Genomic DNA, 16014 nt, shown 5'->3' on the forward strand with positions numbered 1-16014 from the left:
TTATATTTTACTTCAAATGGACTCAAGTTCCAAAAATAATTTTTAATTGCTTGTTGCCAATCACTTCATTCGCCTTCAGGGAAGGAAACTGATTACCAGTTATCTATGTGCGAATGTATCCAACACTAATTTCACTATTGATCAGCGACTTTCACATTTACTAGTTAGAATGAGAAACGAGCACCTCATGAAGTGAACACTAGACTAGAAGCTGCGCCAGTTTTACATACAACCATATAACCACATGCCATGCTCGCTGGTATTCTAGAAAGTTAAGAGATTCTAGCAAGCCAACTAGTCACAAAGTCAGCCCACAGCCCCCGTAAAGAGCCAATGATAGTAGATTCCACCCTCTAGCCCACTTCTAATTAGCAATACTCAACTCCAGGTTTCAGACAGTTTTTATTGGTTTCTAATAGGCTTAACAAGAACCTTAATGTCGTCATCCCTTCCCTTCTAACTTTGAGGATAGTTTAACTAAGCGGTCAGCAACCTTTCGGAAGTGGTGTGCCAAGTCTTCATTTATTCACTCTAATTTAAGATTTCACGTGCCAGTAATATCTTTTAACGTTTTTAGAAGGTCTCTTTCTACAAGTCTGTAATATATAACTAAACTATTGTTGTATGTAAAGTAAATAAGGTTTTTAAAATGTTTAAGAAGTTTCATTTAAAATTAAATTAAAATGCAGAGCCCCCCGGACCGGTGGCCAGGACCCTGTCAGTGTATGTGCCACTGAAAATCAGCTCGCGTGCCATAGGTTGCCTACCCCGGGTTTAACTTCAGTCAATTAATGGAAATGTGCCCATTCTAATGTGCCCATTCTCAAACTTCAATAAATGTTGTTTTCATGTAGTTACTCCATAATGATATTCAAAACCACCAAGAAAATCCCCAGAAAAAGCACAGAAGACACTAGTTTTTACCCAACCTGAGGAAGCAGCACTGGGGAAGAATGAGGATGGAGTAGATACAGGAAAGAAAACAGATGGAGTAGAGGTTCCCAATTCATGATCTGCAAAGAGCTGGCTGCTAACATGTTGCTGACCCTTTGTTCTATCTGATAAAAATTGAACAGATGGGGAAGATGATGATGAAGTGAAGAGCGAAAATGGATAATGTGAGTAACTGTTTGAAGAGACAAAACACAGACTCTAAAGACAACTTTAAAATACATGGGAAAGTAAGAATGAAACTTGTACAGCCCCTTCATATACAAATAGGAATATTTTAGTGTATTAATTTGCCAGTGTCACAAACACAATAGTACATGGAGACATAAGCTAACTTCGTGTACAGCATAGAATCTCACCAATTCACAATAGTGATTGAGAAACCTATTGAAACTAGCAAGTAAAGAAAAGAGCAAAATGATCTATCTAAAAGTATATTTGATAAATCGTTCAACTTGGTTATGTTCCTTTCTCATGTATTATATATGTAATACACTTGGAGGTATGAAGTCAATTTGAGAACTTTTGACACTATATAACAGCTTTGTTGATAAGTAGGTAAAAGCCACCATTTCCAGTGTGCCAATTAGCAAGGTTCTGCATATACTGTATATACACACCCAGTATTTGAACTAAATGTTGGATGGAAGGGATTTCCTGCATTCTGATGGGGTTCATCCCTCTGTAAAGAATCTGACACTCCATAACATAGATGATGTATTCTTAGCAACAAGACCCTTCTAAAATCCAATTGTTTGCCTTTGTAGTATAGTATCCTATTATTTGATGACAGGTACTTTCTAAAAGCATTCTTGGGGAGATTAACCCTGAAGCCTCCCTACTGGCCTTCATTCCTCCCCCACTTCAAAACTACTCCGTTCAAACACTGGATGAAAATGAAGGTGGTAGACATGAGGGGGGAGTTGGTGATTTTTAAATGTAAAGATGCCAAAAACTAATGCAGTCCGTTCAGTGGTACTCCAATGGTAGAATCTGGATCCTGGCTGTAAGCTATCAAGTACCACTCTGGCTGATCCATTTGTGCCATAAGGCAAAATTTGAAATATCAATCATTATGCTCAGCTTATACAGACAGAATGATCCAACATACCCTAACTCACAGAAACAGTTTACTTACCTATGTGTAGCCGAGTTACGTTATTCATCTAGTGAGATCTCACTTTACTGCATCAGTCTAGCCTTTCCAAACTGAGATATGTTTCCCTTTCATTCTATGGCTATCCATAAAGGAGACCAATTGTTATACAGAACTGCCCATTTAATAACTTATTTAGACTAAGTATAATTTATGTCTATCCTTGGAGCTTATAAAAATATGAAGTTATTTAATGAAGCAAATGTTTGCTCTCACGAAGTCAGATAGTGGAACTACTATAAACCTAGAGTTCCACCACCTGTTAGAGTTAGCTGATCCTCCAAGGCGGCCAGAAAAGATCACAGATGCTCCAGAGCTGCAAGTTGCATTGTTGGTTTTAGGGGCAGGAAGACATGTTTTATCAACATATTCCCCTTAAACCACACAGTGCACTTCTTTTTTTTTAATAAGTTATGTTGAGAAATCCACTTGCCCAGGCACAAGTGGTAAAACACATGCTTTTCCTTGTAAGTGAAGTGGGCCTAAACTGCTCCTGCAGAATTTAAATAGTTTCTAGCTGCAAAGGTAACTATCCAGATGTTACATTTGTTAGTCTCTAAGGTGCCACAAGGACTCCTCGTTGTTTTTGCTGATACAGACTAACACGGCTACCACACTGAAACTTATCCAGATGTTAATGGTCTCGGTTTTTAATTTGCTTTCTTCCCAATATAGCGCTGCTCACCATGGTATCTAGGCACTGATGTCACCTTCCTCAGTCTGGAGACAAACAGCGCCAGTGCATCTACTGCTTGCTGCTTTCCCTAAGCAGAGGCGGAGCAAAGTTAACAAAACACCAGTCAGATTCTCAGCTGCTATTCAGAATGCTGTGGGCAACAGTGAAACTAACAATATTCATGCCAGTCTTGCTTAGCTGCTATGTGAAGAAGCTGCAAGCACCTAAAGTAGGCACTGGGAGTTGTTCAAAGAGAAGATTTCCAAAAAAAGAATGATAGTGTAGCAGAGATCCACCAGTCCCAACAGGTCAGGAGTTTCAGGTCCTACCAGTTGTTGTTCTTGCACCAATGAAGTACCCTCTGCATTTTGGTGCACAATGCCTAACTCCTCCTTTTTCACCCACTCTTTTTGTGAAAAGCTGTGACTGCTCACAATTCTACTGGCCTCTGACTAGTAGGTTATTCCCAAAGGCTAGCTGAAGTCTAGTAACTTTTTCCTGCTTTGCCCAGATACTACCAATTATTTAAAAATAAAACAAAAACAAACCTTTCAAATTAATTCAAAACTATTTTAATACTGCGGGAAAAAGCTTATAAATGTTATCAGATTTAAACCTACATCTAGCCACAAAATGAAAATTTTCATTTTACTTTTACAATCTTTGCTGTTTAAATTGTTTTAATACAAACATTTTTCCTTTTTCTATTTGAATCTACAGTGAAATAATAAGAACAGGAGTACTTGTGGCACCTTAGAGACTAACAAATTTATTAGAGCATAAGCTTTTGTGGACTACAGCCCATTTCTTAGGATGCATATAGAATGGAACATATATTGAGGAGATATATATACACACATACAGAGAGCATAATGAAATAATGACACTGAATGACAAAATGTCTATGGTAACAAATGTCAGCAATAAGAGAATTATGACTTAATTGAGAGATCAAATAGAAATGAAATGAAATTAATGGAGATATCCCATCTCCTAGAACTGGAAGGGACCTTGAAAGGTCATCAAGTCCAGCCCCCTGCCTTCACTAGCAGGACCAAGTACTGATTTTGCCCCAGATCCCCAAGTGTCCCCCTCAAGGATTGAACTCAGAACCCTGACTGAAGAAAACTATTAAAATAGAAACAGCAGTAGAACAAGATAGATATGAAGATCTGTAGGAGGGATTTTTTATTATTATTATTTGTTTTAGGTTGAAAGTACCTCTTAAAATATGACTTGCACATTGTGACAAACAGAAATTTATAGTTATCCAACACTGCCACTACAGCCAGATTTTTTCCTTGCTCTTTGTTGGATAACCTTTTGGACCATTTTGTTATAACGTGAAGTGTTAAAAAGCTAAAAGTTTGGATGGCTGGTAGGAGTGAGGATCCCACTTGGGAAGCCACATGAACAGATCTACACCAACATAACTTTCTTGGCCTTCATGAGTCTTCTTGAAATCAAGTGGTAAGCGAACCTTAGTAACACACAGGAGAGTAGATACATGAAAATTCACTCACTTTGGCTGGCTAAAAGCCGTCCCAGCTAACCCCTGCATAGCGTGTACTGCCATAGGAAGACTCCCATGTTGGTCCAGACCAGTGAGCCACAGTCCTGTATCCTTGTCTGACGATGGCCAATACAAGATGCTTCAATGAAGTTGTAAATCATCTCATAAGGGACACTTAAGCAATAACCCACCCAGAGAGGAAAAGTCTTCCAAACCCCAGGCAGTTAGTGTCTGATTTATACCCTGAAGGATGAGGATTTGTGAGGAGGGGCCTCTAGGTATACAGCAATATAAATACAAAACTAAGTTTGATTATAAAGCATCTTTCAGCTAGGCTGCTCCTGTGCAATGCTAGTTAAATCCAAACTTTTTGACAGTGTACGCAACTCTGATAGCATCCACAACTCGAGTTAAGAAAAGCACTTCACAGACATTATACAGGTGGGTTGCATCAGTTACCAGGAGTGACACAAATTCCAGACACAATGACAGTTCACTCAATTTATAGATCTTTGGGAGGGAGAGGAACGGGGGGAGAAAGAGGGAAATGCTTCATAATCAGATTATCTGAAACACTCAAATTTTGGTAGCCACCCTAACCTAAAGTTTGAAAGCCGTACAAAAATGTTAATAACTTGATATGTGCTTTGGCCAAAGACTTCTAAATTCTAAACTAATTTTTAAAGAAAGCTGAGCTTTTGTGAATTTATAGTTCTTATCTTGGCAGTCTAATATCAGAAATACCAGCATCATAGGTTGGGTCAAACAGCAGGGCCAGTTGGCACCAGTCACCTCTAAGTCAGAGAAAGGTATAGCCATTGTTTTATGTTACATTACATCCTTCCCATACTAATGTTGGCACATAGGACAGAAATGAGTCTCTTTCCATTCTTCTCTGTCATTTGCTGCTGCTTCCATCTGCTCTAATGTGTTGACAGAACAATCTATCTTCTCCCTGCTAGGAGTTCTTCTTAACTGTTTCTCTTGGGCACCCTTGTTTCTTCACAGCAGTTGGCTTCCATCTGACAGCTTCATGTGAGAGTCTGTATGTTGGCATCCGGTGTACGTCCCAAATACATCCAGCACTTCCTTGTGATTCTGGTGGAAACAAGCTTACTGGTTGGTGATTTCTCTGTTCTCTCCACAGGTACTGACGTCTTTCCAACCAATGTAGGAACTTATTTTCAAAGCTTCTAGTTTTCGGTCTCTCTCTTTGGCAGATCTCCAGCTTTCGCAGCCATATGTTAGCACTGAGATTAGTTTGAATTGCAAACTCTCAGTTTTGTTCTGATGCTCTCTTCCCCTCCTCCCCAATATATTAAGTTTAGTGAATGCTGTGGATGCCTTTCCTATCTTTGATGTCACTTTCTTCTTAAGTTCTGTTGACCAATATGTTGCTCCCCAGGTAGATGAACTGTTCTACTTTCTTGATATTTTTGCCTTCTAGTGTGATGTTACTGCTTGATGTCTGAGTTTCAAAGATGTTTGTTTTAGCATAACAAATTTTAAGCCTGGTTAACCTGCAGTTTTTGCCAGCTTGTCTGTCTTTGGCTGTAACTTTCTGGGGGTGTCACTCAGTAGCACAATATCATCAGCAAAGTCTAGGTCTTCTGGGCATTTGCCATATGCCCATGATATACCAGTGTTTGTGCTGCTAATACACTTAGGCTTGGGCTACATTACCAATTTATTTCAGTAAATCCACACCCCTTTGCGACATAATTATACCGACCTAACCCCCAGTATAGGCAGTGGCATGTCGACATAGCTACTGCAGCTTGGGGAGGTGGAATACCAATGCCAACATGAGAAGCTCTCCCATCGGCAGAAGCAGCGTCTTCACTAAGTGCTGCAACTATGCTGTTGCAGCGCCACAAGTGTAGATAAGCCCATAGACTCAGACTTCAAGGCCAGAAGGCACCATCATGATCACCTAGTCTGACCGCCTGCACATTGCAGGCCTCACCCACCCGCTCCTGTACTAGACCCATAACTTTGGCGGAGTTACTCATGTCCTCGAATCATGATATAAAGATGCCCCGTGGTGCAGAGGAAGGCGAAAACCCCAGAGGATCTCTGCCAATGTGACATGTAGAAAAATTCCATCCAAATCCAAATATGGTGATCAGTTAGAGCCTGTGTGCAAGACCAATCACCTAGACACCTTGAAAACAATTCACTGTAGATTCAGAGCCCTCCCCATCTAGTGTCCCATCTCTGCCATTGGAGATATTTGCTACTAGTAGTCGCAGATGGGCCATATGCCATTGCTGGCAACTTCATTATACCATCCTCTCCATAATCTTAGCAAGCTCAGTCTTGAAACAAGTTAGGTTTTTTGCCCCCACTGCTCCTCTTGGGAGGATGTTCCAGAACTTCCCTCCTCTGCTGGTTAGAAACCAGCATCTAATTTCAAGCCTAAACTTGTGAGGACCAAGTTTATATCCATTTGTTCTTGTGTAAGCTAGGGACTAATGCTGACATCTTCCCTCTCCCTCCCTCCTGTTTATCACTCATGTATTTACAGAGAGCAATCATATCTCCCCTCAGCCTTCATTTCGTTAGGCTAAACAAGCCAAGCTCCTTAAGTCTCCACTCATAAGGCAGATTCTCCATTCCGCTGATCATCACAGAAGCCCTTCTCTGCACCTGTTCCACTGAATTCACTTCATTATCCAGTCTATGGAAATGCCAAATAACAAAGGTAAAATGCAGTCGTGTTTCACACCAGTGTCCATACTGAACCACTCTATTGTCTGGTGGTTTGCCCTTACAGAGCACTTTGCTTCTCTGTACCTGGCCTTCATGATATTGACAACTTTAGCTGGGATTTCATCAGACTGAAGACTATTCCAGAGTGTGGACTGGCCATCGCTTTCTGTGAAAACTACTACAAAGTAGTTTAGGAGAAGTGTCTCACATTTAATAGATGCTAGCCTACTGAGATTAATTATTCTCAATTCATTACAATATAGCAAGTTAGAGCACCTATTGGATTTGATTTTGAGAGTTAAAATATACTTTGCCAACTTTATCACAACCAGGTTGTCCTTTCAGAGGCAGCATTACTCGAACTGTGGGACACAACACTTCGGGAAAGCAAACTACCAACTGGGATGTGTGGAAGTATTGTGTAAGATGGGTAGGCCTTTAACACATGGCATGGGTGTACATTTTATTTATTTTCCTGAAGGGGGATTATATAGCAAGGGTTTGGGAAACCCTCTGCATGTGGAAACAATTCAGGGTTCACAGCGGACAAGTAACCCATCACAAGATCCAAGTGCAATGCTTTGGCAAAAAGGGCTAATGTGATCTTTGGATATCTAAACAGGAGCAGGAGTAATGACCAGGCTTAGGGAGGTGATTTTACCTCCGTGTGCAACATTTGTAAAATCAGTAATGGAACACTGCATCCAGTTGTGGTGTCCATATTTTTAAAAGGATGCTGAAAAGTTGGGGAGGTTGCAGGAAAGAGCCACAAAAATGATTCACAAGCTAGAGTCAGTGCCATACAGTGAGATTTAAAAAGCTCAATCTGTTTATTTTATCAAAAAGATGGATTATGGTGCATAAGTACCTTCACGGGAAGAAAATACCAGTTACTAAAGGGTCTTTAATCTAGCAAAGAAAGGCATACCAGCAAATGGCCGGAAGTGGAAGCCAAACAAATTCAAATTAGAAATTAGGCAAGAATTTTCAACAGAGAGCGTGATTAATCATTGGCACAAACTATCAAGGGAAGTGGTGTCTTCAGATCAAAAGTTCTGGAGCACAAGTTACGCGTCTCAAGACAGGGGCAGCTGCGTGAAATTTAAAGGCCTGTGATATACAGGAGGTCAGACTAGATGATCTAATGGCACCTTCTGACATTAAACGCTATCGTTGGAAGCCTCACTTCCAATGACCTGAGATACTTTGGGGTTTGGACTGGCCTAATCTGATGACAGTTTGTGAACAAAATTGTGAAAAAATAGATGGCACTGTCACAGCCAAAGTTCTCAACATTGGGCTTAAGAGAAATGTTGAACACATGCTGAGTACCCTGTAGCCTATTTCTGTAGCCTTGAACAAAATGCAGGGAAATAGCTGTTCTATTGCTGACGTTGCTGAAATTTGGAACGAACTGAGTGAGATCTTAAAAAGAGAAATATGCAATGACAAAGTTAAATTACAAGCATTAAAAAAAAAAAAACGAACAGCACAAGCACTATCTCCAGCTCATTTTCTTGTAAATATTCTCAATATTCGGTACCAGGGTCAAACCTTAATTGCTGAAGAGGAGGAGTTGGTTAGGACATGGACATCCAGCAATCATCCCTCCATAATGCCATCTATAATAAACGTCAGAGCTAAGAGTGAACCGTTCAAGAAATATATGTTTGCAGATGATGTTTTAAAGAAAGACACACCAGTGAACTGGTGGAAGTCACTTAAGCACTTGGATTCAGAGACTGTTGAAATGATAATCTCACTTTTAACAGCAGTAGCTTCTTCTGCCGGTGTAGAAAGAACGTTTTCTTCCTTTGGACTAATTAATTCCAAATTGAGGAATCGTTTGGGACTTGAAAAAGAAGGAAAGCTTGTTTTTCTTTTCCAGATTACGACCAAACAGGAAAATGAAGGTGAAGATGACTGAGTTAGCTGCAGAAGCCAATATTTTAAGTTTCTCATGTTGACCTGGTTGACACAGTCTATTTAATTATTTTTTTAGAATATTTCATTTAACTATTTTAGTTAAAATCAATTTTAACAAAAACAAACTTGTTTAAAAAACTTGTTTAACTAAATTCAAAAATTCATATGCTTGTTTTCTTAAAATATTATGTTTGCTGTTGAAGAAAAAAAAATCCAGAATACATAACGTTGTTGTTTTAGTTAAATAAAACAATTTAAATGTCTGTCTGGTGATGCTCTCCTCCTAATACACATGGCAAGAAAATCCTCCAAATATTAATGATTAACCTGTTGAACTGGAGATAGTTCACCTCCCAATGACTTCATAAATATCTGCTTCAATTACCTTTGGTAAACAAAATAACCAATCATTCCTTTTCTGATATAGCTGTAAAACGAATCTGAAAAGTTTTCAAAATAAATCACTTAAAAAATGTATAGTGTGTACCTTCTAAAAATGAAACCTACATCTATCTCTGAGTTGTGAAGAATATGTATTAAGATTATAACAAGAATGTACGTTTATGTAGAAATCCATGATTACATCGAGTCTTCCTGACTAGTGATTTAAAACAAATCCACCCTGATTACACCATGAAAAATGCCTTGCTCCTGTCTAATATGTTAACACAGAGAATTATTTTGGCAATACAATGCACTTCAACTTAGTAATCAATTTACTCATAGCTTCAATTATGCCAATCTATGTACTTAAACCAATAAATGACTCCCACATATTAGGAAACATTATCTGCAGAAGTGAACCATAGCTTTTCTAGATAAAATACTTGAAAGTATAAAAGAACTAACTAACTTCAAGTTGTTCCTTCAGTTGACAAAATGAAAAGAGCATTGTAGAAGAATGATATTTCATATGAAAGCTGTGCAATCTGGGACACCGGCTGGGTTTACATATTGTTCTAAATAGGTTGAGGTTTATATTTGTGCACGGTTAGATTATGTTTTTGAGTGCACGCTGTTAGAGAATCTCTCAGAGATAATCTATTAGGCTAGGTCTTTCTTAATTTTAAATTACAGTCATCATTCACCTAAAATTTATAATACATCCACTGCAATGGATATATGTTCTATTGAAGATACGGAAGTGTCACATATTGAATATCTGGATATAAGAATAAGGGTGAAAAATTATTCATGTGTTAGTTAAACTGAGAGGTTTGTCAACAAGATAATCATTTGCAAGTCAGCAATTCAATGGTATTCACTTTTAACTAGCTGAAAAAAAAACTTGCTTTCATACTTAATCAGCTACTGCACAGCAGCATCAGGTGTGTATTAAGGAATAAATGTTTCCCCTCTTAACAGAAACCAAGACAAAGCTATGCTATTTGTGAAGTGTAGACAATTATCCCCAAGTTAATCTGATACTAATGGAAGTTATTGCCACTGAATTACAAGTTTTAATCTTAAAACTTTGAGACATTTTAAGTTACTGTCAGTGACAAGGTTAGAATACGAAAGGATCATAAAGTTATGTGTCAATAGCAGCTCAAACGCATGTCCATGGGGATATCATAAATTCACTTCCTGTCACTCTAGAGCGAGATAAAAATAATGATTTTGAGGTAGTTGAAAGAAATACGGAAGGAACTTTCAGGTGAGAAGGCTTTTAAAACACACACACACACACGACAGAAAGACTATAATGATGAAAAGTACAAAGATGGGGAACTGCTACTTGGGGTTTCCTTGAAGTAAACTATTCTCTTGCGGCAAATCCACTTTTCAAATTAATCTTCTATAACATTTAAAAATGTATTTGAGAATATCTTCATTAATAAAACTCTCAGAAAACAAATAGGAAGGTTGCATTCCATTATCAAATGCTTCATACCATCATCAAAACAATGCAAATGCACTTTAACATGTTTCATGAATCAAATTCATTGCAGTACATACATAGGTAGATAACTTTCCAGAGTTTGCACACATCAGTGCAGCTGCTGATCAGAAGCACCTCTGGGGAAAAGCACCATTAGCACTAGTTCAGGTATACACAGCAACGCTACAACTGATTTGGTTATAGTTGGAGGTGGCCTTTTTCAATAAGCAAATACAGTAACTAGTGTGTCTGGCAAGGGCTGACAAGTCACTTCAGGAACTGACAATTTTCTGATTTTCCCCTGAAGAGAATTTTCACTATTTTGCATAGTACATAGTTCTGTCTCTGTAGTTCCTTCAGAAAGGTTAGAGAACACTTACTCTCAACCAAACAGCAGCCTCTTTTGTGAAAGAGTAAAAAAGTGTCTGAACTATCAAGTCATTGTTTGCTTCTGTTTCACTCCCTCCTCCCCACAAACTTAGCCCCGGTTACACGGTTACACGGGGGGAAGAATTCTAAACCTCTGAGATGACAGGTTTTGTTAATGTCTTCAATATCAGTCAATGTTTTCAACCCCATGAGTTCTCACCACTTTTCTCCAGTTTTTTTTCCCCTCTTGTTACTATGTATGCTGTGAACTTGACACACAGGTAGAGTATTAATTCAGAAATATGAGTTATATTTTCTTGAGTGAATTTAAGTATGGCAATGTTTCTAAACGGTTGAAAATTAGTACCATTGCACTACAGTACAAGAGTGTAGTGTATGGATTTCTTCTACCAGACTAGTGGCATCATCTCTAACAAAAAGCCAGTGGCATTTCACAACAGCTGGGACTGCTTTTGGTGCAAAGCAACTTTTTTTTATCCTCGCTAGTCTACATGAACACAGCAAGTAGAGAGTCTTTAAGCCAGTCAGCCTGACCCTTATTTAATTGCTTAAAATTTGCCTTTAAACTAAATTCATAGTAAAACTAGACAGAACTTTTGTTAATAAAAATGCAACACATAACTAGCAGATTCTGGACATTAACAGTATCTGCCCAGATCTGAACTTATTGGATCAGACTGAAGGGCAGCAAAGCTAGAGAAAACTAGCACAAGACAAAATTGACAGTGTATTTATACCAACACTACTGCATAGCCCTAGATGACATTCAGCCATTTTTATTAGTGATGTCAAAAACTAGTGAACATTCAAGAGCACCTGGAGGTGGAATACCTAAAAGTTAGTCATATCACCAAGCACTATGTGCTCCAAATTATTAATAAATGCTTCTAAGTATTTCTGTACCAACTGGGCCACCTGCCCAATATGAAAGAACACCAGAAAATGCTGGCATTCAAATTCCTGCAAGACATCTTGCTCCACTGCATGTTTTTAAGATATTACAGCCTCAAAGACAACAGTTGATGGGAAGCAGATGATTACAGACTTGAATGGTTTTCAAAACACAGGTTCACATCAGTTCAACAGGTGACTTCTCCCTAACATCAATAAGCCAGTTGGAGTTTCCATGCAGAGATTTATTTTAATGTATTCCATGGGCTGTACTGTAGAGTCCAATTTTCAAAAAGATTCTAATTTTTCAGCCTTGAGTAACCACTACACTGTCCATTTTTTCAGTTAACTAAAATAAAGATCACCTAGTTTAAGGAGTCATTTGGGAACATAATATTGAAGTCCATTAAAGCAGAAATTTAATAATCAAGTATGTTAGTGAAGAAATAATATTGAGTAAGGTTACCTGTTTACAATACAAGTCTATTTCACATTTAGTGGACACAGTTTGGGCAGGTCTACACTACAACGGGGATCAATGCTCGGAGATCAATCCACCGGCGGTCGATTTAGCGGGTCTAGTAAAGATCCACCAAATCTACTGCAGAGCACTCTCCAGTCGACCCCTGCACTCTACCCCCAACAAGAAGAATAAGGTAAGTCAACAGGAGATTTTTCTCCCGTCAACCTCCCCGCGACATAGACCCCACGTAATTCGACCTAAGGCATGTCAACTCCAGCTATGTTATTCACATAGCTGGAACTGCATAGCGTAGGTGAACTTACCGCGGTAGTGTAGACATAGCCTTAGTCGAATGAGTCTATGAGAAGGCAGGATTAAGTTGATCAGAACTAATGATTATAGTACTGTACCTTGAGGTTCTGGTTCAGAGTTTATCTAGTAGTAAAAAACCTTCATACAATGGTGTTTAGTTTTATCTAGACAGGCATTTATACTGTGCTAGCATTCATATCGAATCTCAATCAGCTTGAAGACAACACAAAATTTAACAAGTATTCATCCTTGACTCACATGATCAGATTTGGCTAGATCAGTCCATATGAATAAAAAATATGACAGATTTTTGGTCCGATAAGGGCTTTGAAAAATGCAATCTTTATACCAGCACCCAAATTTAAATCAATTAACTTTTCTACTGTACCTTCTGTAGAGCACGCTTTAGAAAGTTTGGTGTCCCTCATCCTATGGGGGTAAATGATCACTGACTTCTTCCAGTTCCACACAGAATGTATTCCCTTACATACACTTTTAATTAATAGGTTTTAGTGGGCAACTAAAGAAATTTAAACAAGGCCTTTCTATTAAGTGTACAAGTCATCCATTCCTAGAAAGGAAACTTCTCACCTATGTCTTATGAATTACAAACAAACCTTTACAAGGCACATCACTGGTTAAAACAGCTTTTTATTTAAATCAGTCACTGAGGAATCTTATCATATGGAACATACACAACACTTAGCACGAAGAAAGGTTGTACTTAAGTCCTCAAAGTACATGGAACTGTCATTAATAATCTGAACTTTAGATTGTATTATAGTGTAGAACGAACATTGGAAGTGACACATCTGATTTACAAGTTGTAGTATACATTGCACCTTGAGGTATACATGCCTATAAATTTGAAGAGTTTTTCTTATAAGGATATTTGTTTTTCTAAGACAAACAAGTAGGATAGTTTGGCAGTAATAAAGCTGGAGAACATCAAAGTTAAAAGTTTTTAAAGGAAAATTCCAGAGCATAATGTGATAATTAAGCGGAATCTATAAAGATTGGATTTGATATATTGGTAGCCAGAAACCTGAGTGCAGAAAAACAGTTACACGAACCCTGGATTAAAGTTATGTTAAATTAGAAGTATTTAATTTTTCCAAGGTGAGTTCCACTTGCACTAGTAAAAGGGCATTCAAATAGTAATACAGTGTAAGTACCAAAACCTTTAACCATGATAGTATCAAGTTCATGAAACACTACATTTCTTCACAGGCCAGTCTGAGGTGACACTAATCACTTGTGGACTAAAAGACACTGCAGTGTGACTATTAAATTTGCACCTTGCTGAGAAGACACAACATTACAGTTAAAAACCACCAAACTAAACGGTGTAACGTCAGGCCATGAGAAAATATTGGCAAAAACAGATCCATTATTTTACCAATTGGTACCACTTCAGGTGATCCTTTTCACAAGCCTGAAAACCTATGAGCTATTCCAGATTCCTACACACACATACACACACCTCATTCCCACACAAACACACACACCCCACTAAGAGCCATCACCCAGTTTAACCCCACTTCTCTCGATGACCCCAGGGACAGACATTTTTCAAATGATGGGTTTTTCTTAGCAATGTAAAGCAACCCCTGATGTGGGGGGGGGTCAGGGGGGGGGTCAGAAGGAGACTCCGCCAGCCCCCACCCCCCTCACCGTACCCAGACACACCTGAGACCCTGCACAACAGGGGAGTCTCTGCCAAGCTGGTGGGACAGAGGGAGCTCAGCCGGCTGGGGCCGGGCCCTACAGGACAGGCCGAGGGGCTCCCCACATGCCAGGCGGCTCTGCACGCTGGGAGAAGGGGGGCTGCAGCGAGGAGCGCCCTGGCCATACAAAGCCGGGGGAGGAGGGACGGACAGATGGACACACGGGGATGGGGGTGGGGGGGATAGAAGCACAGACAGACACCCCCGCACCACAGCCGGCGGGACGGACGGACGGGGGCGGGGTGGGGGAGGCGGACAGACAGACAGACACGGCCTGGGGGGAGCGGACAGACAGACCGGCACAGCGGGGACGGACGAATGGACGCACACACGGGGGAGGGGAGCGGACAGACGGACAGACACAGCCGGGGGGGGGGGGGGGGGTGCAGACGTCCTTGACAAACCCAGCGGCCGCTGCCGACACAGAAAGTTGAGGCGCCCCCTCCCCGGGCTGTGGGGGGCGGAGGGGCCGGCCCTGCTCCCTCCCCGCGCCCCCTCCCCGGGGAAAGCCTGCGGGGGGGGGGGGGGAGGTGGCGACTCCCGGGGGGGGGGGCGCCGGACCCTCCCCTGCCCCGCGCCGGGGGTCTCGGGGCTGCTCCCCGGCAGCCTGCCACGGCCCGGGCCGCCGGAGCGGGGTCAGCCCCGCGGGGCCGCCGCGGGGGGAAAGGGGCCCGGGGGCCGGGCACTGACCTGGCGGCGCGGGGGCCGGGCGGCGGGGCGCCGTGTCCGCCCGCGGGGGGGCTCCGCTCCCTCCGACTCTCCCCCAAAAGAAGGAAAAAATTCCGGCCGGAGTTTAAAACAAAGAGGCGGAAATAGCCGAGCGGCGCCGAGCGCGGCCGAGCGGGGGCGCCGCGCACCAGGAGCATGCGCACTGCCCGCGCCCGCCTCCCCCCTCCCTTCCCACGCGCTGAGGGGAGGGGGCTGCGCTCGTGCTGCCGCCCGCGGGGGGTCGGCTCCCAGCCCCGCGCGGGGGAGGGGAGGTGACGTGACGTGACGTGTGCGCGCTGGGCGCGTTAGAGCAGCCGCCTGCCCCCTCCACCCGTGCGGGGAGCCCTACCTCCCCCCCGCCCCCGGCAGGGAATCCCCATGGGAACCTGCCCCGTGCCTCCACCAGTGAGGGGCGGCTGGGAACGCCCCGCCCACCGACACGGGGTGCGGGCTCCAGCAGCACCTAGCAACACCCCCACCCCCAGACACTCCCACCCCTCCCCTAAACAAACCCCTTCCCCCCCCCACACCCCCACACACCCCCACATCCCCACTGCCAGATACCCCCCAACCCTCCACTAAATCCCTTCCCCCCCCACACCCACATCCCCACCCCCAGACACTCCCACCCCACACACACCCACATCCCCACTGCCAGCCACCCCCCAACCCTCCATTAAATCCCTTCCCCCCACACACACACACAC

General features: G+C 41.8%; 1 protein-coding gene across 4 annotated transcripts in view; it reads right to left on the reverse strand.

Moving 5' to 3' along the window:
• The window catches only part of PCGF3 (polycomb group ring finger 3), an 82062-nt gene extending 66635 nt beyond the window's left edge, over nt 1–15427 (reverse strand). For 2 of the 4 annotated variants that reach the window (XM_008174211.4, XM_042859139.2), the window contains exon 1: nt 15290–15413. The gene's annotated coding sequence lies outside the window, so the exon portion shown is untranslated. Of the gene's footprint in view, nt 1–15289 lie in introns of all 4 variants that reach the window. The other 2 variants (XM_065549784.1, XM_042859142.2) reach the window with 2 other exon arrangements.
• Between the last annotated feature and the right edge of the window lie 587 nt (nt 15428–16014).

This window comes from Chrysemys picta, chromosome 6, assembly GCF_011386835.1.
Source record: "Chrysemys picta bellii isolate R12L10 chromosome 6, ASM1138683v2, whole genome shotgun sequence".
Lineage (NCBI taxonomy): Eukaryota > Metazoa > Chordata > Testudines > Emydidae > Chrysemys > Chrysemys picta.